This window comes from Zalophus californianus, chromosome 17, assembly GCF_009762305.2.
Source record: "Zalophus californianus isolate mZalCal1 chromosome 17, mZalCal1.pri.v2, whole genome shotgun sequence".
NCBI lineage: Eukaryota > Metazoa > Chordata > Mammalia > Carnivora > Otariidae > Zalophus > Zalophus californianus.
In genome coordinates, this window is record NC_045611.1 from 37,226,397 (window position 1) to 37,246,981 (window position 20,585).

Here is a 20,585-nt window from a genome sequence, read left to right on the forward strand (position 1 = left end):
AATAGTATGGAGGTTCCTCAAACAGTTGAAATTAGAGCTACCGTTCGATCCAGCAATTGCACTACTGGGTATTTACCACAAAGATACAAATGTAGGGACCCGAAGGGGTACGTGTACCCCAATGTTTATAGCAGCAATGTCCACCATATCCAAACTGTGGAAAGAGCCAAGATGCCCATCGACAGATGAATGTATAAAGAAGAGGTGGTATATATACACAATGGAATATTATGCAGCCATCAAAAGGAATGAGATCTTGCTATTTGCAACGACGTGGATGGAACTGGAGGGTGTTATGCTGAGTGAAATAAGTCAATCAGAGAAAGACATGTATCACATGACCTCACTGATATGAGGAATTCTTAATCTCAGGAAACAAACTGAGTGTTACTGGAGTGGTTGGGGTGGGAGGGTTGGGGTGGCTGGGTTATAGACATTGGGGAGGCTATGTGCTATGGTGAGCGCTGTGAATTTTGCAAGACTGTTGAATCACAGATCTGTACTTATGAAACAAATAACGCAACGTATTTTAAGAAAAAAGAAAAAGAAGAAGATAAAAGGAGAGGAAGAAAAGGGGAGTATGTCAGAGGGGGAGACGAACCATGAGAGATGATGGACTCTGAAAAACCAACTGAGGGTTCTAGAGGGGAGGGGGTTAGGAGGATGGATTAGCCTGGTGATGGGTATTGAGGAGGGCACGTTCTGCATGGAGCACTGGGTGTTATGAAGAAACAATGAATCATGGAACACTGCACCAAAAACTAATGATGTAATATATGGTGATTAACATGACAATAAAAAAATTTAAAAAGAAAATAAAGAACTAGAGAAAAAGCAATAAACGATGCCTAAGCCATGCAATAGAAGAGAAATAATTAAGATTAGAACAGAGATCAATGAGTTAGAAACCAGAAACACAGTAGATCAGATCAATGAAACTAGAAGCTGGTTCTTTGAAATAATTAAAAGATCGATAAACCACTTGCCAGACTTATCTGAAAGAAAAGAGAAAGGACCCAAATTAATAAAATTATTAATGAAAGGGGAGTGGTCATGACTAACACCAAGGAAATAGAAATAATTATTAGAAATTTTTATCAATAACTATTGCCAAATAACTGACCAATCTGGATGAAATGGTTGCCTTCCTGTAAACTTATAAGCTGTCAAGACTGAAACAGGAAGAAATTGACAACCTGTCAGGCCAATAACCAGTAACGAGTTTGAAGCTGTGATCAAAAACCTCCCAAAAAACAAGGGTCCAGTGCCCAATGGATTCCATGGGGAATTCTACCCAAACTTTCAAGAAAAAATAATACCTATTCTATTGAAGCTGTTTCCAAAAATAGAAAGAGAAGGAAAGCTTCCAGACTCATTCTATAAAGCCAGCATTACCTTAATCCCCAAACCAGGCAAAGACCCCATCAAAAGGAGAATTTCAAACTGATTTCCCTGATGTATATGGATTACAAAACACTCAACAAAATCCTACCTAATAGGATCCAACAATACATTAAAAGGATCAACCACCACGACCAAGTGGGATTAATCCCCAGGATGCAAGTATGGTTCAACATTCTCAAATCAATCAATGTGATACAACACAGTAATAAGAGGAGAGAGAAGAACCATATGGTCCTCTCAATTGATGCAGAAAAAGCACTTGACAAAATACAGCATCCTTTCCTGATTAAAACTCTTCAGAATATAGGGATAAAGGGAACATTCCTCAAGTTCATAAAATCCATCTATGAAAAGCCCACAGTGAATATCATCCTCAATGGGGAAAGGCTGAGAGCCTTTCCCTTAAGATCAGGAACACATCAAGGATGCCCACTCTTGCCACTATTTTTGAACATAGTATTGTAAGTCCTAGCAACAGCAATCAGACAACAACAAGAAATAAAAGGTATTCAAATTGGCAAAGAAGAAATCAAATGCTCTCTTTTCACAGACGACATGATACTTTATGTGGAAAACTCAAATGACTCCACGCCCAAATTACTAGAACTCATACAGCAATTCACTAATGTGGCAGGATACAAAATCAATGCACAGAAATCAGTTGCTTTCTTATACACTAACAACACAACTGTAGAAAGAGAAATTAGAGAAACGATTCCATTTACAATAGCACCAAAAACCATAAGATACCTCGGAATAAACCTAACCAAAGAGGTAAAGGATCTATACTCCAGGAACTACAGAACACTGATGAAAGAAATTGAAGAAGACACAAAAAGATGGAAAAATATTCCACGCTCATGGATCGGAAGAATAAACATTGTTAAAATGTCTATGCTACCCAGAGCAATCTATACCTTCAATGCCATCCCGATCAAAATTCCAATGTCATTTTTCAAAGTGCTGGAACAAACATTCCTAAAATTTGTATGGAATCAGAAAAGACCCTGAATCACCAAGGAAATGTTGAAAAAGAAAAACAGCTGGGGGCATTACATTGCCTGACTTCAAGCTATATTACAGAGCAGTGATCACCAAGACAGCATGGTACTGGCACAAAAACAGACATTTAGACCAATGGAACAGAATAGAGATCCCAGAAATGGACCCTCAAGTCTATTGTCAAATAGTCTTTCACAAAGCAGGAAAAAATATGCAATGGAAAAAAGTCTCTTTAATAAATGGTGCTGGGAAAATTGGACAACCACATGCAGAAGAATGAAACTCGGCCATTCTCTAACACCATACACAAAGATAAACTCAAAGTGGATGAAAAACCTCAATGTGAGACAGGAATCCATCAAAATCCTAGAGGAGAACATAGGCAGTAACCTCTTTGACATCGGCCACAGCAACTTCTTTCGAGATACATCTCCAAAAGCCAGTGAAACAAAAGCAAAAATGAACTTTGGGGACTTCATCAAGATAAAAAGCTTCTGCACAGCCAAGGAAACAGTCAACCAAACAAAGAGGCAACCCACAGAATGGGAGAAGATATTTGCAAATGACACTACAGATAGAGGGCTGGTATCCAAGATCTGTAAAGAACTTCTCAAACTCAACACCCAAAAAACAAATAATCAAGTCAAAAAAAAGGGCAGAAGACATGAACAGACACTTCTCTGAAGACGACATACACATGCTTAACAGACACATGAAAAAATATTCATCATCATTAGCCATTAGGCAAATTCAAATCAAAACCACATTGAGATACCACCTGACACCAGTTAGAATGGCAAAAATACAGAGAAAGAGACAACAAATGTTGGAGAGGTTGTGGAGAAAGGGGAACCCTCTTACACTGTTGGTGGGAATGCAAATTGGTACAGCCACTTTGGGAAACAGTGTGGAGGTTCCTCAAAAAACTAAAAATAGAGCTACCCTATGACCCAGCAAAGACACAGATGTAGTGAAAAGAAGTGCCATATGCACCGCAATGTTCATAGCAGCAATGTCCACAATATCCAAACTGGAAAGAGCCGAGTTGCCCTTGAACAGATGAATGGATAAAGAAGATGTGATCCATATATACAATGGAATATTACTCAGCCATCAGAAAGGATGAATACCCAGCTTTTACATCAACATGGATGGGACTGGAGGAGATTATGCTAAGTGAAAGAAGTCGAGCCTAGAATGTCAATTATCATATGGTTTCACTTATTTGTGGAACATAAGGAATAGGACGGAGGACATTAAGAGAAGGAGGGAAAAATGAAGGCGGGGAAATCAGAGGGAGAGATGATCCATGAGAGACTATGGATTCTGAGAAACAAACAGGGTTTTAGAGAGGAGGGCAGTCGGGGAATTGGTTAGTCCGGTGATGGTTATTAAGGAGCGCACGCAGTGCATGGAGCACGGGGTGTTGTACAAAAACAATGTATCGTGGATCACCACATCAAAAAGTAATGATATATTGTATGGTGACTAACATATAATAAAATAAAAATAAATTAATGGAAAAAAATATATTTTCCTTCTGTGTCTCTATCTACAGTCTTTAGCTTAAAATCTAATTTGTCTGATATAAGAATTGTTTCCACAGCTTTCTTTTGAGGTCTTTTGGCATGGAAGATGGATCTCCATCCCTTCACTTTCAGTCTGGATGTATCTTTAGGTTCAAAAATGAATCTCTTGTAGACAGCATATGGATGGGTTCTGTGTTTTTAACCAATCTGTGACCCTGTGCCAATTTATGGGAGCATTTAGGCAAATTCACGTTGAGAATGATTATTGATATGAATTTAGTGTCATCATGTTTCCCGAGAAGACCTTGTTTCTATAGATTGTTCCTGTAAATTTCTGTTCTATATCACTCTGGGGTCTTTCTCCTTTTTCAGATCCCCCCTTAATATCTCCTGTAGGGCCGGCTTAGTGGTCACATATTCTTTCAGTTTCTGCCAGTTTTGGAAGCTCTGCATCTCTCCATCCATTCTAAATGACAGCCTTGCTGGATAAGGTTTCTTGGCTGCATGTTCTCATTTAGTACCCTGAATATGTCTTGCCAGTCCTTTCTGGTTTTTCAGGTCCCTGTGGATAGGTCTAATGTTATTCTGATGTTCCTCCCTCTGTACATAAGGAATCTCTTCCCCCAACTGCCCTTAAGATGGTTTCCTTGGTTCTAAGATTTGCAAGTTTTACTATTACATGCCGGGGTGTTGGTCTGTTTTCCTTGATCTTGGAAGGCAGCTTCTCTGCCTCTAGGACACGAATGTTTGTTTCATTCCCCAGATTAGGGACGTTCTCAGCTACCATTTGCTCAAATACATCTTCTAGTCCTCTCTCTCTCTCCACCGCCTCAGGGATCCCAGTAATTTTGACATCGGAACGTTTCATGATGTGTCTTATTTGTCTGATTCTATTTTCATGGATTCTGAGTTGTTTTTCCCTGGCCTCCTCTGTTCCCTTCTTGTCTATTAATTGGTCTTCTAGATCACTAATTCGTTCTTCTGCCTCACTTACCCTAGCTGTCCGATTATCTAGATTAGATTGGATCTCATTGATAGGATTTTTAAATTCTGCCAGTTCAGCTTTCATTTTTGCCCTTAGAGATTCTATGTTGCCATTAATCAATTTCTCTATTCTAGGTATTGTCTTCACAATTGCTACCATGAATTTCATTTCTGACATCTTGGTTATATCTGTATCCATTTGTAAATGTGTGGCAGAAGTCACAGTCTCTGAGTCTTTCCTATTTTGGGGGTTCATCCTCCTAGTCATTCTGTTGAGGGGTGGTCTAGGGAATGTACAGAGTCCAAATTATTGACCAGAACCCAAGCAAAATGCATCTGTTTTATAGGGACCTTAGAGTTGCCAGCCTCTTGTTCTTCCAGCCTGTCTTCTGGGGGAGGGGCCTTCCATGCTGTTACTCAGGCAACCCTGTTTGGGCAGAGTTGCCCTCCCCCCTGTGGGGGGGATGGGCTCAGTGAAAACCGGTTTTGGGGGGCTTTTGTTTCTGGTGGCTTTCCCTGGCTGCTTTCTGCATCTCTCCTAGAGTCAGAGCAGAAGATATCTTTTAGAACCCTCTGCTTCAGAGTAGAGAGATTGCAGTCTGTTCTTCAGTGAGCTCTCCAGGCCACAATATATCCATTTCTGTCTGTGCTTCTATACACTGCAGCGTCCTGGGTTGTGCACCCCTCAGTAGCATTCCCAGTCCTTGCCTCTAGGTCAAGGCATGTCTTTGTCTTTTGAGCTTCTAAAACCACCAGCCACCTCCAGTTCTCACACGCAGCCCCACTCCTCCAGGTTTCAGTCTGGGGGCTGCCCTGAGGTCCTTTCTCCATTGCTACCAGTCTGCGAGTCTGTGCCTGGTCCCCAGCATGGAAGGCTTTTGTGCTCCTGGGTTATTTCACCTTCCCGGTGCCAGTGCTTATGGCAGCTCCCTCCCAGTTCCATTTATCTTCCAATACCTGCCCACAGAATCAGGGCTCCCCGCTTCATACCTTGAAACCAACTGCCTGTGATATTCTGTTTGTAGAGATCCAGGTCTATCTTTTTACCTCTCAGGCTGATTTTGTGGGTGTTCAGAGTGGTCTGATAGATACCCAGCTCAATTCCAGGGACCAGTTGGAGTAGGGTCCCCTACTTCTCTGCCTTCTTTTCTCCCTCCTATGAAACATAGCTTGATAAAAGTCCCTCTTTGGTTTGTATCAGGTTGGAAAGGAAATGTAGCAGAGGTAGGGAAGGAAAACTCAAGGCAGCTGGTGCCTGTTTTATCGAAACCCTGAACTACTGTGATTGTCACTAGTGGCCCAGGAGATTTGATTGTAAGATTTGAAAATGGACTGAGGGTTCTAGAGGGGAAGGGGGTAGGGGGATGGGTTAGCCTGGTGATGGGTATTGAGGAGGGCACGTTCTGCATGGAGCACTGGGTGTTATGAACAAACAATGAATCATGGAACACTGCACCAAAAACTAATGATGTAATATATGGTGATTAACATAACAATAAAAAATTAAAAAAAAAAAGATTTGAAAATGGAATAGATTTCTGCCTGGAATGAACCAAGTTCCTAGGAGGTAATGAGACAATCTGTCTTATGGGTCATTATACGCTCTGAAATAATTTCTCTATCAATCATGGCAGAGCATTTCATAATCAGAAATGCTTAGAGGGTTGTCCATATTTTCTTATGTAACCATTTGGCATATCAGTAGAATCTCTGCAACTACTGAAGCAAGAAGTCGTCTTTTTTTCTCCTAGTAAGACAAGAGGCTTGGAACATTGGGTTCCTTTGTCAGAGGCACCTTAACTCGGGAGACCCAGTGTGAATCATCCAAGAACATGCTGTATTAACATTTTCCCTGGACTTTTATTGGTTCCTTTAGACTGTCTCAGAGAAAGACAGAAACAAAATGATGTTAGTGCTTATGTCAGCATGGGCATCCCTATATCTCAGCCTACCAGTCCCTCTGAGAAAGATTTGAAAACATCTGGTGGAGCAAATTCATAGAGCTCTCTGTACTTGGCACACTCTCTGTGCTTTCTTACCACAGTCCTTTTGACATGCAAGGTATTAGTTGATTTGACCCCACCCTGCATACCATGACTTTTCAAAATATGCTGTGTTAGAGAGGACCCTTGATCACCAGTTACTTGGGCTCATCACTAACAGGCTTAATCAGAAAGCTCATTTATTTGCTTACATAATGGGAAAGTCCTAGGACTGGGGCACAGGACAATTTATGACATCCTCCCATACCCAAATACATGGACTGGGAGCAGAAAAGGGAGTGCCTGTTCCAAGGAGAGTTACCAGGAGAGGAATGGAGGCTGTACAGTTGGGGCTCATGTTACAGGAAGGGGGGGATGGCATCAGTCAGCCTCCCACACAGAAGGACAGAGCACACATGTAAATTTTCAGAGGCAGAAACAGGTGTTACAGGTTCCTCCTGGGTGGGTTGTGCCCAGCTCTGTCTGAATCCCAGGTCATTTTCTTAGGTACTGCACCAACTACCTCCCAAGGCATGGCTCCTGCTTGCTTTTCTTAGTGTCTCTTCTAGAAGGTGAGTTTGCCCACAGCATTTGTCAGCTTTACAGTTGGCCATGCACTTAACATTTTGTTTAATCCTTAAAACCATCCTGTGAGATATTGATACTATTCCCATTTTATAGAACAGAAAAAACTGACAGGTTCAATGACTTTCCTCTTTACAATTTAATTTGGCTGTAATGTGAGGGAGGGAGGAAGCTGAACTTTGACTCAGAATGCTCAACCCCATCCCTCCCACCCCTCACCATTCCAGCAACCCAAAGCTATATAAAAATAAGTTAGGAAAATCTGTTCAGATATTTCCCCTTAAGTTCTCCCTGCCATTCCATCCTACTTTTAAAATTTTAAATTTTTTAAAAAATTTCTTTATTGTTATGTTAATCACCATACATTACATCATTAGTTTTTGATGTAGTGTTCCATGATTCATTGTTTGTGCATAACACCCCGTGCTCCATGCAGAACGTGCCCTCTTTGATACCCATCCAGGCTAACCCATCCCCCCACCTCCCTCCCTTCTAGAAACCTCAGTTTGCTTTTCAGAGTCCATCGTCTCTCACGGTTCATCTCGCCTTCCGACTTACTCCCCTTCATTCTTCCTCTCCTGCTATCTTCTTCTTCTTTTTTTTTTCTTAACATATATTGCATTATTTGTTTCAGAAGTACAGATCAGTGATTCATCAGTCTTGTACAATTCACAGCGCTCACCATAGCCCATACCCCCCAAATGTCTATACACAGGCACCCCATCCCTCCCACCTCCCACCACTCCAACAACCCACAGTTTGTTTCCTGAGGTTAAAAATTCCTCATATCAGCGAGGTCATATGATGCATGTCTTTCTCTGATTGACTTATTTCACTCAGCATAACACCCTCCAGTTCCATCCATGTCGTTGCAAATGGCAAGATCTCATTCCTTTTTATAAATGCATAATATGCCATTGTGTATATATACCACCTCTTCTTTATCCATTTGTCTGTCGATGGACATCTTGGCTCTTTCCACAGTTTGGCTATTGTGGACATTGCTGCTATAAACAATGGGGTGCATGTACCCCTTCGGATCCCTATATTTGTATCTTTGTGGTAAATACCCAGTAGTGCAATTGCTGGATCGAACGGTAGCTCTATTTTCAACTGTTTGAGGAACCTCCAAAATGTTTTCCAGAGGGGTTGCACCAGCTTGCATTCCCACCAACAGTGTAGGACGGTTCCCCTTTCTCCAAATCCCTGCCAACATCTGTCATGTCCTGACTTGTTAATTCTACCCATTCTGACTGGTGTGAGGTGGTATCTCATTGAGGTTTTGATTTGGATTTCCCTGAAGCCAAGCGATGTTGAGCACTTTTTCACGTGTCTGTTGGCCATTGGATGTCTTTTTTGGAAAAATGTCTGTTCATGTCTTCTGCCCATTTCTTGATTGGATTCTTTGTTCTTTGGGTGTTGAGTTTGATAAGTTCTTTATAGATTTTGGATACTAGCCCTTTATCTGATATGTCATTTTCAAATATTTTCTCCCATTCTGTCAGTTGTCTTTTGGTTTTGTGGACTGTTTCTTTTGCTGTGCAAAAGCTTTTTATCCTGATGAAATCCCAATAGTTCATTTTGGCCCTGGCTTCCCTTGCCTTTGACGATGTTTCTAGGAAGATGTTGCTGCGGCTGAGGTCAAAGAGGTTGCTACCTGTGTTCTCCTTTAGGATTTTGATGGACTCCTGCCTCACGTTTAATCTTTCAAAGATTTTGAGTCTATTTTTGTGTGTGGTGTAAGAAAATGGTCCAGTTTCATTCTTCTGCATGTGGCTGTCCAATTTTCCCAACACCATTTGTTGAAGAGACTGTCTTTATTCCAGTAGACATTCTTTCCTACTTTGTCAAAGATTAGTTGACCATAGAGTTGAGGGTCCATTCCGGGCTCTCGATTCTGTTCCATTGATCTATGTGTCTGTTTTTCTGCCAGTACCTTACTGTCTTGATGATGACAGCTTTGGAATAGAGCTGGAAGTCCGGAATTGTGATGCCGCCAGCTTTGCTTTTCTTTTTCAAGATTCCTCTGGCTATTCTGGGTCTCTTCTGGTTCCATAAAAATTTTAGGATTATTTGTTTCATTTCTTTGAAAAAAGTGGACGGTATTTTGATGGGGATTGCATTGAATGTGTAGATTGCTCTAGGTAGCATTGACATCTTCACAATATTTGTTCTTCCAATCCATGAGCATGGAACGTTTTTCCATTTCTTTGAGTCTTCTTTGGTTTCTTTCATGAGTATTTTATAGTTTTCTGAGTACAGATCCTTTGCCTCTTTGGTTAAATTAATTCCTAGGTATCTTATGGTTTTGGGTGCAATTGTAAATGGGTTCGACTCCTTGATTTGTCTCTCTTCTGTCTTGTTGTTGGTGTATAGGAATGCCACTGATTTCTGTGCATTGATTTTATATCCTGCTACTTGACTGAATTCCTGTACGAGTTCTAGCAGTCTTGGGGTGGAGTCTTTTGGGTGTTCCACATACAGTATCATATCATCTGCAAAGAGTGAGAGTTGGACTTCCTCTTTGCCGATTTGGTTGCCTTTGATTTCTTTTTGTTTTCTGAATGCTGTGGCTAGGACTTCTAAAACTATGTTGAATAGGAGTGGTGATAGTGGACATCCCTGCCGCGTTCCTGACCTTAGGGGAAAAGCTCTCAGCTTTTCCCCATTGAGAATGATATTCGCTGTAGGTTTTTCATAGATGGCTTTTATGATATTGAGGTAGGTACCCTCTATCCCTATACTCTGAAGAGTTTTGATCAAGAAAGGATGTTGTACTTTGTCAAATGCTTTTTCTGCATCTATTCAGAGGATCATATGATTCTTGTTCTTTCTTTTGTCAAGGTATTGTATCACGTTGACTGATTTGCGGATGTTGAACCATCCTTGCAGCCCAGGGATAAATCCCACTTGGTCGTGGTGAATAATCTTTTTAATGTACTGTTGGATCCTATTGGCTAGAATTTTGTGAGAATTTTTGCATCCATGTTCATCAAGGATATTGGTCTGTAATTCTCCTTTTTGATGGGGTCTTTGTCTGGTTTTGGGATCAAGGGAATGGTGGTCTCATAAAATGAGTTTGGAAGTTTTCCTTCCATTTCTATTTTTTGGAACAGTTTCAGGATAATAGGTATTAATTCTTCTTTAAATGTGTGATAGAATTCCCCTGGGAAGCCATCTGGCCCTGGGCTTTTGTTTCTTGGGAGATTTTTGATGACTGCCTCAATTTCCTTAGTGGTTATAGGTCTGTTCAGGTTTTCTATTTCTTCCTGGTTCAATTTTCGTAGTTGATACATCTCTAGAAATGCACCCATTTCTTCCAGGTTATCTAATTTGCTGTAATAGAGTTGCTCATAATATGTTCTTAATTGTTTGTATTTCCTTGGTGTTGGTTGTGATCTCTCCTGTTTCATTCATGATTTTGTTGATTTGGGTCATTTCTCTTTTCTTTTTGATCAGTCTGGCCAGGGGTTTATGAATCATGTTAATTCTTTCAAAGAACCAGCTCCTAGTTTCTTTGATCTGTTCTACTGTTCTTTTGGCTTCTATTTCATTGATTTCTGCTTTGATCTTTATGATTTCTCTTCTCCTGCTGGGTTTAGGCTTTATTTGCTGTTCTTTCTCTAGCTTCTTCAGGTGTAGGGTTAGGTTGTTTATTTGAGACCTTTTTTGTTTCTTGAGAAAGGCTTGTATTGCTATATACTTTCCTCTCATGACTGCCTTTGCTGTATCCCAAAGATTTTGAACAGTTGTGTTTTCATTTTCTTGGCTTCCATGAATTTTTCAAATTCTTCTTTAATTTCCTGGTTGACCCATTCATTCTTTAGTAGGATGCTCTTTAGCCTCCATATATTGGAGTTCTTTCCGACTTTCCTCTTGTGATTGAGTTCTAGTTTCAAAGCATTGTGGTCTGAAAATATGCAGGGAATAATCCCAATCTTTTGGTATCAGTTCATACCTGATTTGGGACCTAGGATGTGATCAATTCTGGAGAATGTTCCATGGGCATTAGAGAAGAATGTGTATTCCGTTGCTTTGGGATGGAATGTTCTGAATATGTCTGTGAAGTCCATTTGGTCTAGTGTGTCATTTAAAGTCTTTATTTCCTTGTTGATCTTTTGCTTAGATGTTCTGTCCATTTCAGTCAGGGTGGTATTAAAGTCCCCCACGATTATTGTATTGTTGTCAATGTGTTTCTTTGTTTTTATTATTAATTGCCTTATAAAAGTTGATGGGTCTTGTTTTTTAATCCAATCTGATAGCCTGTGTCTTTTGATTGGGGCATTGAGCCCATTTACATGCAGGGTAACTATTCAAAGGTATGAATTTAGTGCCATTGTATTGCCTGTAAAGTGACTGTTACTGTATATTGTCTATGTTCCTTTCTGATCTATGCTGCTTTTAGGCTCCCTCTTTGCTTAGAGGACCCCTCTCAATATTTCTTGGAGGGCTGGTTTTGTGTTTGCAAATTCCTTTAGTTTTTGTTTGTCCTGCAAGCTTTTTAACTCTGCTTCTATTTTCAATGACAGCCTAGCTGGATATAGTATTCTTGGCTGCATATTTTTCTCGTTTTTTGCTCTGAAGATATCATGCCAGTCCTTTCTGGCCTGCCAGGTCTCTGTGGATAGTCTGTTGCCAATCTAATGTTTCTACCATTGTAGGTTACATATCTCTTCTCCCGAGCTGCTTTCAGGATTTTCTCTTTGTCTCTGAGACTCGTAAGTTTTACTATTAGATGTCGGGGTGTTGACCTATTATTATTGATTTTGAGAGGGGTTCTCTGTGCCTCCTGGATTTTAATGCCTGTTTCCTTCCTCACATTAGGGAAGTTCTCTGCTCTTATTTGCTCCAATATACCTTCTGCCCCCCTCTCTCTCTCTTCTTCTTCTGGGATCCCAATTATTCTAATGTTGTTTCGTCTTATCGTATCGCTTATCTCTCGAATTCTGCCCTCGTAATCCTGTAGTTGTTTATCTCTCTTTTTCTCAGCCTCTTTATTTTCCATCATTTCGTCTTCTATATCGCTGATTCTCTCTTCTGCATCATTTATCCTAGCAGTTAGTGTCCCCATATTTGATTGCACCTCATTAATAGCCTTTTTGATTTTGACTTGGTTAGATTTTAGTTCTTTTATTTCTCCAGAAAGGGTTTCTCTAAAAACTTCCACGGTTTTTTCAAGCCCAGCTAGTATCTTTAAAGTCATGATTCTGAAATCTATGTCTGACATCGTACTAATGTCCGTATTGTGTAGGTCCCTGGCAGTCGGTAGTACCTCTTGTTCTTTTTGCTGAGGTGATTTTTTTCGTCTTGTCACTTTGTCCAGAGGAGAATAAATGAATGAGAGAACAAATTGGTAAAGGTTAACAACGTCCCCAGGAAATATACTCTATACAAATCAGAAAAGACCTGAAACCAGGGGAAAAGAAAGGGAAAGAAAGAAAAAAGAAAGAGAAAAGAAAGAAAAAGAAAAAGAAAATATAAAAACAAACAAAAACAGAACAAAACACAAAAAACCAGAATATGATCAAATATGATCAGGCTAGTGCATAGATCAGTGCCACACACTAGATTTTGGGTGTTTTTGGTCTTTTAGAAGAACGTGCCTCCTAAAATTTTAAAGGAAGAAAGACTTATATATGTATAAAATAAGGGTTGATACAATGAGGGGATGGAAGATAACTGTAATGATGAAAATTATAAAAGGTTTTATAAACGGAATTGATAAGATAAGAAGTTGTTTGAAAGAAGAAGAATATTTAAAAAAAAAAAGAAAAGAAAATGGAAGAGATTGTGATCAGGCAGGAGACTAGAACAAAGCCATACACTTGTGATTTAGGGTATATTTTGATCTGTTAGAAGAAACTGTATCTCAAAATTTTAAAGAGAGAAGAACTTATATATATATGCCCAAAATAAGGGTAACTACTATGAAGGGGTAAAATATGACTCTAAAAATGAAAAATAAAAAAAAATTTTTTTTAAAAAGGGATTGATAAGATGTTGGTTGAAAAGGGGAAAAAGAAAAATTCAAAAAAAAGCAGTTAAAAAATTACCTTTGTAAAACTAATGAATCATGGTAAGGAAGCCATGAATTCTATGTGCAGTATTCCCCTAGCGCTGGAGTTCTCCTGTTCTCCTTGATCGGTAAACTTGGTCTTGTCTTGTTGGCTGTTCGTGCTGGTCTTCTGGGGGAGGGGCCTGTTGCCGTGGTTCCCAAATGTCTTTGCCAGAGGCAGTATTGCCCCGCCCTTGTCGGTTCGGGGTAAGCAAGCTGTTCGGGTTTGCTCTCAGGAGCTTTTGTTCCCTACAGGCTCTCGGTACAGCTTTGGAGGACCAGGGTGAAATGGTGGCCTCCCACTCTCTTCCTGGAGGAGCTGAGAACTCGGGTCTGTGGTCCTCAGTGCACCCCCAGAGAAAAGCAGTCAATCACTCCCGTCTCCCCGGTCTCTGGCCGCACTGCGTGCTCACCTGGCCTGTGACCGAGCGTTTCTATCTCGGGCACCCGACCCTGTGTGGAGTCTCCAAACCCAGCAGATCCCTGCGGTGCACTCCCACGCCGCTCCCCCTGGGGGAGGAAGGGGAGTCTCCCTGGCTCTGCAGCTTTTTGGGTCCCTGCTGGAGGAGCAGTTGTCCGACTCATGCCACAGATCAGTTTATGGCAACTCCGAGCTGAGAGCCCACGCTTCGGCTCCGTCTCTGCAGCCGGCTTCCCCACTCCGAGACCTGGGAGTTCTGCTGCACTCAGGCACCCCCGGTCTTTCTGTGACCCCGAGGGTCCTGAGTCCACACTGTCCCGCGAGGTTTCCACCTCCCGCTTAGCCACTGGTGTGACGTCCCTCAGCGGAACCAACTTCTAAAAGTTCCAATTTTGTGCTCGGCGGTTCTAGCACTTGCCAGAAGCGGCCGACGGAGGCCCCTTCCCCCGCTGTCTATCCTCCCAAATATCGCCTCGGATTCACTTCTCTGCACGTCCTACTTTCCAGGAAGTGTTCGCTTCTCTCTTCAGAGAGTTGTTGCTATTCTCCTCTTTGATCTCCTGTTGAGTTCGTAGGTGTTCATAATGGTTTGATCCCTATTCAGCTGAATTCCTGAGACCAGACGAAAGCCAGGTCTCCTATTCCTCTGCCATCTTGATCCTCCCCTAAAAATTTAAAATTTTTATTTATTTAATTCTAGTATAATTAATATACAGTGTTAAATTAGTTTCAGGTGTACAATATAGTGACACAACAACTCTATACTTCTCTCAGTGTTCATCAAGGTAAGTGTCCTCTTAATCCCCTTTATCTACTTCACACATTCTCCTACCCACCTCCCCTCTGGAAACCACCAGTTTGTTCTCTGTACTTAAGTCTGCTTTTCTTTGTTTGTTTGTTTGCCTTTTTTCAGTTTTTTTGTTTGTTTCTTAAATTCCATGTATGAATGAAATCATGTGGTATTTGTGATCCCACTTTGTCCTTGACCTCCCCTAATAGCAGGTCCTGGTGGCATGATGGCTATCCATGCCCTGCTTCATTCCATTTGTCCTTTCTTCAGGAAATCTGCCTGAGATGGGGAGTAGCCTGGCCAGGTGAGTCCTGAGTGCTCAGAAACACTGCACCAGTTGGGGCTCCTGTTACAGGAACTGGGGAGGGGGGTGGTTGGCATCATTTAGCCTCCCACACAGAAGGAGAGAGCATGCATGTTTATTTTCAGAGGCAGTTCTCTTAGGAGAAGGCTGCAGAGCTGAACTGTGAGTGAAGTACAAATCTCTGGAAAAGACCTTGGATGTTTCTTGTCTAATGATTGGGGAAGGACCTCAGAGAGCTTTTGAGCCAGGAGGATCTCACTAACAAGCAGGTGCCTTGCTCTGTACCTTGGACTGTATGCATGCTGAGTGGGATACAGATTGGGAGAAGACTTCTTCTCCTCACTCCCAAAATGTTTGCAGTTAGCCAACAAACATTCCAGAGATACAACATGTTCTGTATAAATATGACTGAGAGGTGGGACAGACATGCACAGGTGGATCACATATGGAGCTGGGCAAAGAAGTCAAGCACAGAAAGTTTAAGTGACAAAATTTAATTGAGAAAGTGTGAGAGCAGGAGAGTGAGAGAGAAAAAAAAAAACCAGATTAAATACTACTGACAAATTGTACCCATGACCTCCAGTGAACATTTGCCCAGGTAAGGAGAGAGCAGGAGCCATGGACCTACTATTTTCCTACTCAGGTTGGTCTCATGTGCCTCTAGATATGAGTATCTCACATCACTGATTGTGACTCTGGTATTAGCAACACGGATTTTTCATATAACATGTTTCCTAAAACATAAGCCAACTGAGGAAGCAGATCTGCCCCAGTGCTGGGGGGAAAGTTAGCTGGAGGGGCTCACTGTGAGAGTACCTCGGTCTCCAGCATAACATCTTTCTAAAAGAGTTTTAAAAGTAATCTTGAAAATCCATGGTTTTAACTTTAGAACACTACCGTAAGGAGAAACCAAAAGAGACATCTCCATTCAGTGTCACAGACTCTGGACGGTCCAACATTTGTAAAGCCCACCCCATTTCTGGGTATATTAGCAACACTTATAGCTGTTAGATGCATTTTGTAGGCTTTATCTCTTTCAGTCCCTATCCCAATCTGGAATGAACCACTCTGAAGACAAGTATCACATTGTTAGTGCTCATAAAATAATAAGTGGTTGCTCAATTTAACTTAATTTAGCTTCCAAACTCTTAAGTGCATAGGGATTCCAAAAAGAGACCATCCAATGGGCTGGATAGTTACAGAAAACTTCCTGGAAGGAGGGGCATAAGCTGCACCTTGAAGAGTGGGTAGAACTGAAGTTGGTGAAGAAGATCAGGGAGAATGTTTGGCTCCTGCTCCTGCCTACTTTCTCTGTTCTGTGCCTTAAGACTGAACAAGTCTCAGATGGCTGCCCATTGGTTCTCCCAACATGGTGCCAGGACGTCCCTAATCTCTCTCCTGACCCTCAAATATTTTAGTAGTCCTTACCACAATGATGGCATTAACCAGCCTGGAGAACTAACCTATTCTTAACCACATTAAGTTATGATGATGAAAGAATGAAACCTACAAAGATGATTTTGCAGGTTAATGAGAAATTCTCACTGTGTGTGGCAAAGAAATATGTAAGTTTCTCCCATACCCACCTACCTGCCACAGCAAATAGAGATGGGAGGATGGGTGGGTGGGAGGTAAGCTCTGTGGTGTGTGCCCTTTTTTGTGATGATTACATGCCATAGTTGTCATTATGAGGGGAGATGCCAGGATTGGCTGGAGTTTTAAACAACTGATGAAAAGCATATTTGAATACTTGGAAGTTGGGCATTTGTATATTAAGTCAGCTTTCAGCACAGTTGTTCATATGACACTTGTTTATAGACATATTTAAGCCCAACTTTGTGGAGGTGATTAATAGCCCTGAAGTGCAGCTGGGGTAGAAGCAGCTTATGAACCACAGGCTCAAGACCTCTTCCTACCCACACTTGCCAGCCAGTTTCTCTTTTACCATTTCTTGGCAACGCATCCTGGTCAGACTTCCTCCCTTTGCTCTTTGCCCTATGTTTCCCTCTCATCTGCCCTTATGGTTAAAGGAAACAGTCAGACACAGAGGGTCAAATTTTATACCCCCACTGTTCCCACACATGCAAGCTTAGCAGGCAGGGTGGCACAGTGAGACAATACACATCTGGCACAGAACACCTACTGCATAAATGTGAGCAATTATTTCTAGTTGTCACATTTTACTCATTCTGCCAAAGTTCATTATGATTTCATAACCCTGGGTTCAACTGGGAAATCTTTTTTGGCAATTAAAGGCAGTGTGATGCAAAGGAAAAGACAGTGTAATGAGAATTAGGAGACCAGCAGTCTAGCCTAATTACAGCTAATGGCTGTGTGTCCTCAAGCAAGTCGTCAAGTCTCTCTGGGGTGAAAATAAGGGAAATGCAGATGCTGAACTAGATGTCTTCAAGGTCTCCCCCAGAGATAATGTTTATAGGCTCTATGAGGACAAGGATAAAAATCAGACTCCCTCTTTGCAAGTGAAGAGGTTTGGTGCCCTGTGGGATTTCCTCATGCATACAAAGGGTTTTGTATGGATTACCCCCTCAACCATCTGGCCCATTACACAATTTCACCGTTTGTCACTCTGTAGCATTGTCACAGTCTCAACATGTGATTGAATCAAGGCACCATTCTTTAAAACAGTTTAGAGTTCTTTGACTGGGAATTAAGTGAATGGAGAAAATAGTATGGTCCAATGAGATGTGATTCAAGAGCATGCGATTGGTGACACTTTTAGCTTGACTCACATATGGCTTTACAAGCTCAGCTGATTAGAGAAAGATCAAGTAAAATGTAGGTTTATTGATTTAACCAAATGCAGTAAGCTAAAGCAGACTTTCTTTAAAAATAAAAATAAAGTTAAGTCGGTTAAGAATGATGCCTTTGCCCAGCTCCCAGATCTACAGGCACAGAAGGGAAATGGCAGCTGTGCATATTGCCCAGTAGGCTGGGTGTGTATATCCTTACTACCTTCTAGCTGCAGCACCTGATTGTTTATGAATGGCAGTATTTCGTGGTCTGGTGGAAAGCTGATTGAAAAGGAGGGACTGAGACCTGGAGGTGGTCATCACAGTTGACCTAAGAGCTTTGTTGTCCTTTCTGCTAAGGGTGTGCCTGGGAAGAGAAACTGAGGTCATTAAATTTTGTAACTGCCTAACTCTCTCACCCTTTCTGTGGTGAATCTTCTGCTCTCCTCCAAGTTTAAAGAAGACATTTGACTAATGATAGTGGGCAGCTTCCAACCAGTTTGGCTTAAGCAGCTGGTTAGGACAGTGCACCTGGTATAGCATTCTTATTGTGTCCAGCCTTATGATGTCCATCATCCTTTATGTCTCTGTCTCTCACCCACAATATCCAATCCCTCTGTCAGTGCCATGAGCTTAACTCATATTCTGATTCTATTCACGTCCCTTTCTCTTAAAAAAAATACAACAACCCAGCTTTATTGAGATAGTGTTCACATAACACACAATTCACTCATTTAGATTATACAATTCAATGGTTTTTTGATATTATTAATTTTTAAAATTGTGCTAAAATATATATAACATAAAATTTGCCATTTTAACCATTTTAAGTGTATAATTCAGTAGAATTAATTGCATTTACAATGTTGTACCACCATTACCACTATTTTTAAAAATTTTCATTATGCCAAACATAAATTCTGCACTCATTACGAAATAACTCCCCATTCCCCTTCTCCCCAGGCTCTGGTAAACTATAATCTACTTTCTGTCTCTCTGAACTTGCCTATTCTAAATACTTCATCTAATTGGAATCATACAATATTAGATCTTCTGCATCTAATTTATTTCACTTAGCATAGTGCTTTCAAGGTTCATCCATGTTGTAGCATATGTCAGAACTTCATTCCTCAGTTTTCTCTCAATTTTTTAAAAAGATTTTATTTATTTATTTGAGAGAGAGCATGAGCATGAGCAGGGGGAGGGGCAGAGGGAGAGGGAGAAACAGACTCCCCGCTGAGCAGGGAGCCAGACACGGGGCTCCATCCCAGGACCCTGGGATCTTGACCTGAGCCTAAGGCAGATGCTTAACCAAATGAGCTACCCAGGAGCCCTCCTCACTTCTCTTTTAATCACTCCTTCCACCATTTAGTTCCAAGCCATACTGATTTCTCCTCTGGATTACAGAAATAGCCTCTGTGGCAGATGTGGTCATTTTCCCACCCACATGCTCTGACTTCTTTTTACAGAGTCCACTCTGATTTTATTTTATTTTATTTTTTTAATTTAAATTCAATTAGCCAACATATAGTACATCATTAGTTTCTGATGTAGTGTTCAATAATTCATCAGTTGTGTATAACACCAGTGCTCATTATACCACGTGCTCTCCTTAATGTCCATCGCCCAATCACTCAATTCCCCAACCCACCTCCCTTCCAGCAACCCTCAGTTTGATTCCCAAAGTCAGTCTCTAATGGTTTTCTCCCTCTCTGATTTCTTCCCATTCAGTTTTCCCTCCCTTCCCCTATGATCTTCTGCTCCATTTCATATATTCCACATATGAGTGAAACCATATGATGATTGTCTTTCTCTGATTGACTTACTTCACTTAGCATAATCCCCTCCAGTTCCATCCATTGTCGAAGTAAATGGTAGGTATTCATCCTTTCTGATGACTGAATAATATTTCATTGTATAAATGAACCACATCTTCTTTATCAATTAATCTGCTGAGGACATACTGGCTCCTTCCACAGTTTGGCTATTGTGGACATTGTTGATATGAAAATTGGGGTGCAGGTGTCCCTTCTTTTCAGTAAATTTGTATCTTTGGGGTAAATACCAAGTAGCAATTGCTGGGTTGTAGGGTAGCTCTATTTTTAATATCTTGAGGAACCTCCACACTGTTTTCCAGAGTGGCTGTACCAGATTGCATTCCCACCAACGGTGTGAAAGAGTTCCCCTTTCTCCACATCCTCACCAACATTTGTTGTTTCCTGCCTTGTTAATTTTTGCCATTCTAACTGGTGTAAGGTGGTATCTCAATGTGTTTTTTTTTTTAAATTATGTTATGTTAGTCACCATACATTACATCATTAGTTTTTGATGTAGTGTTCCACAATTCATTGTTTGCGCATAACACCCAGTGCTCCATTCAGTACATGCCCTCTTTAATACCCATCACCAGACTAACCCATTCCCCCACCCCCTCCCCTGTAGAACCCTCAGTTTGTTTCTCAGGGTCCATCGTGTATCATGGTTCATCTCCCCCTCCGATTTCCCCCCCTTCGTTTTTCCCTTCCTGCTATCTTCTTTTTCTTCTTTTTTTTAAAAAACATATAATGTATTATTTGTTTCAGAGGTACAGGTCTGTGATTCAACAGTCTTACACAATTCACAGCGCTCACCATAGCACATGCCCTCCCCAATGTCTATCACCGAGCCACCCCATCCCTCCCACCCCCACCACTCCAGCAACCCTCAGTTTGTTTCCTGAGATTAAGAATTCCTCATATCAGTGAGGTCATATGATACATGTCTTTCTCTGATTGACTTA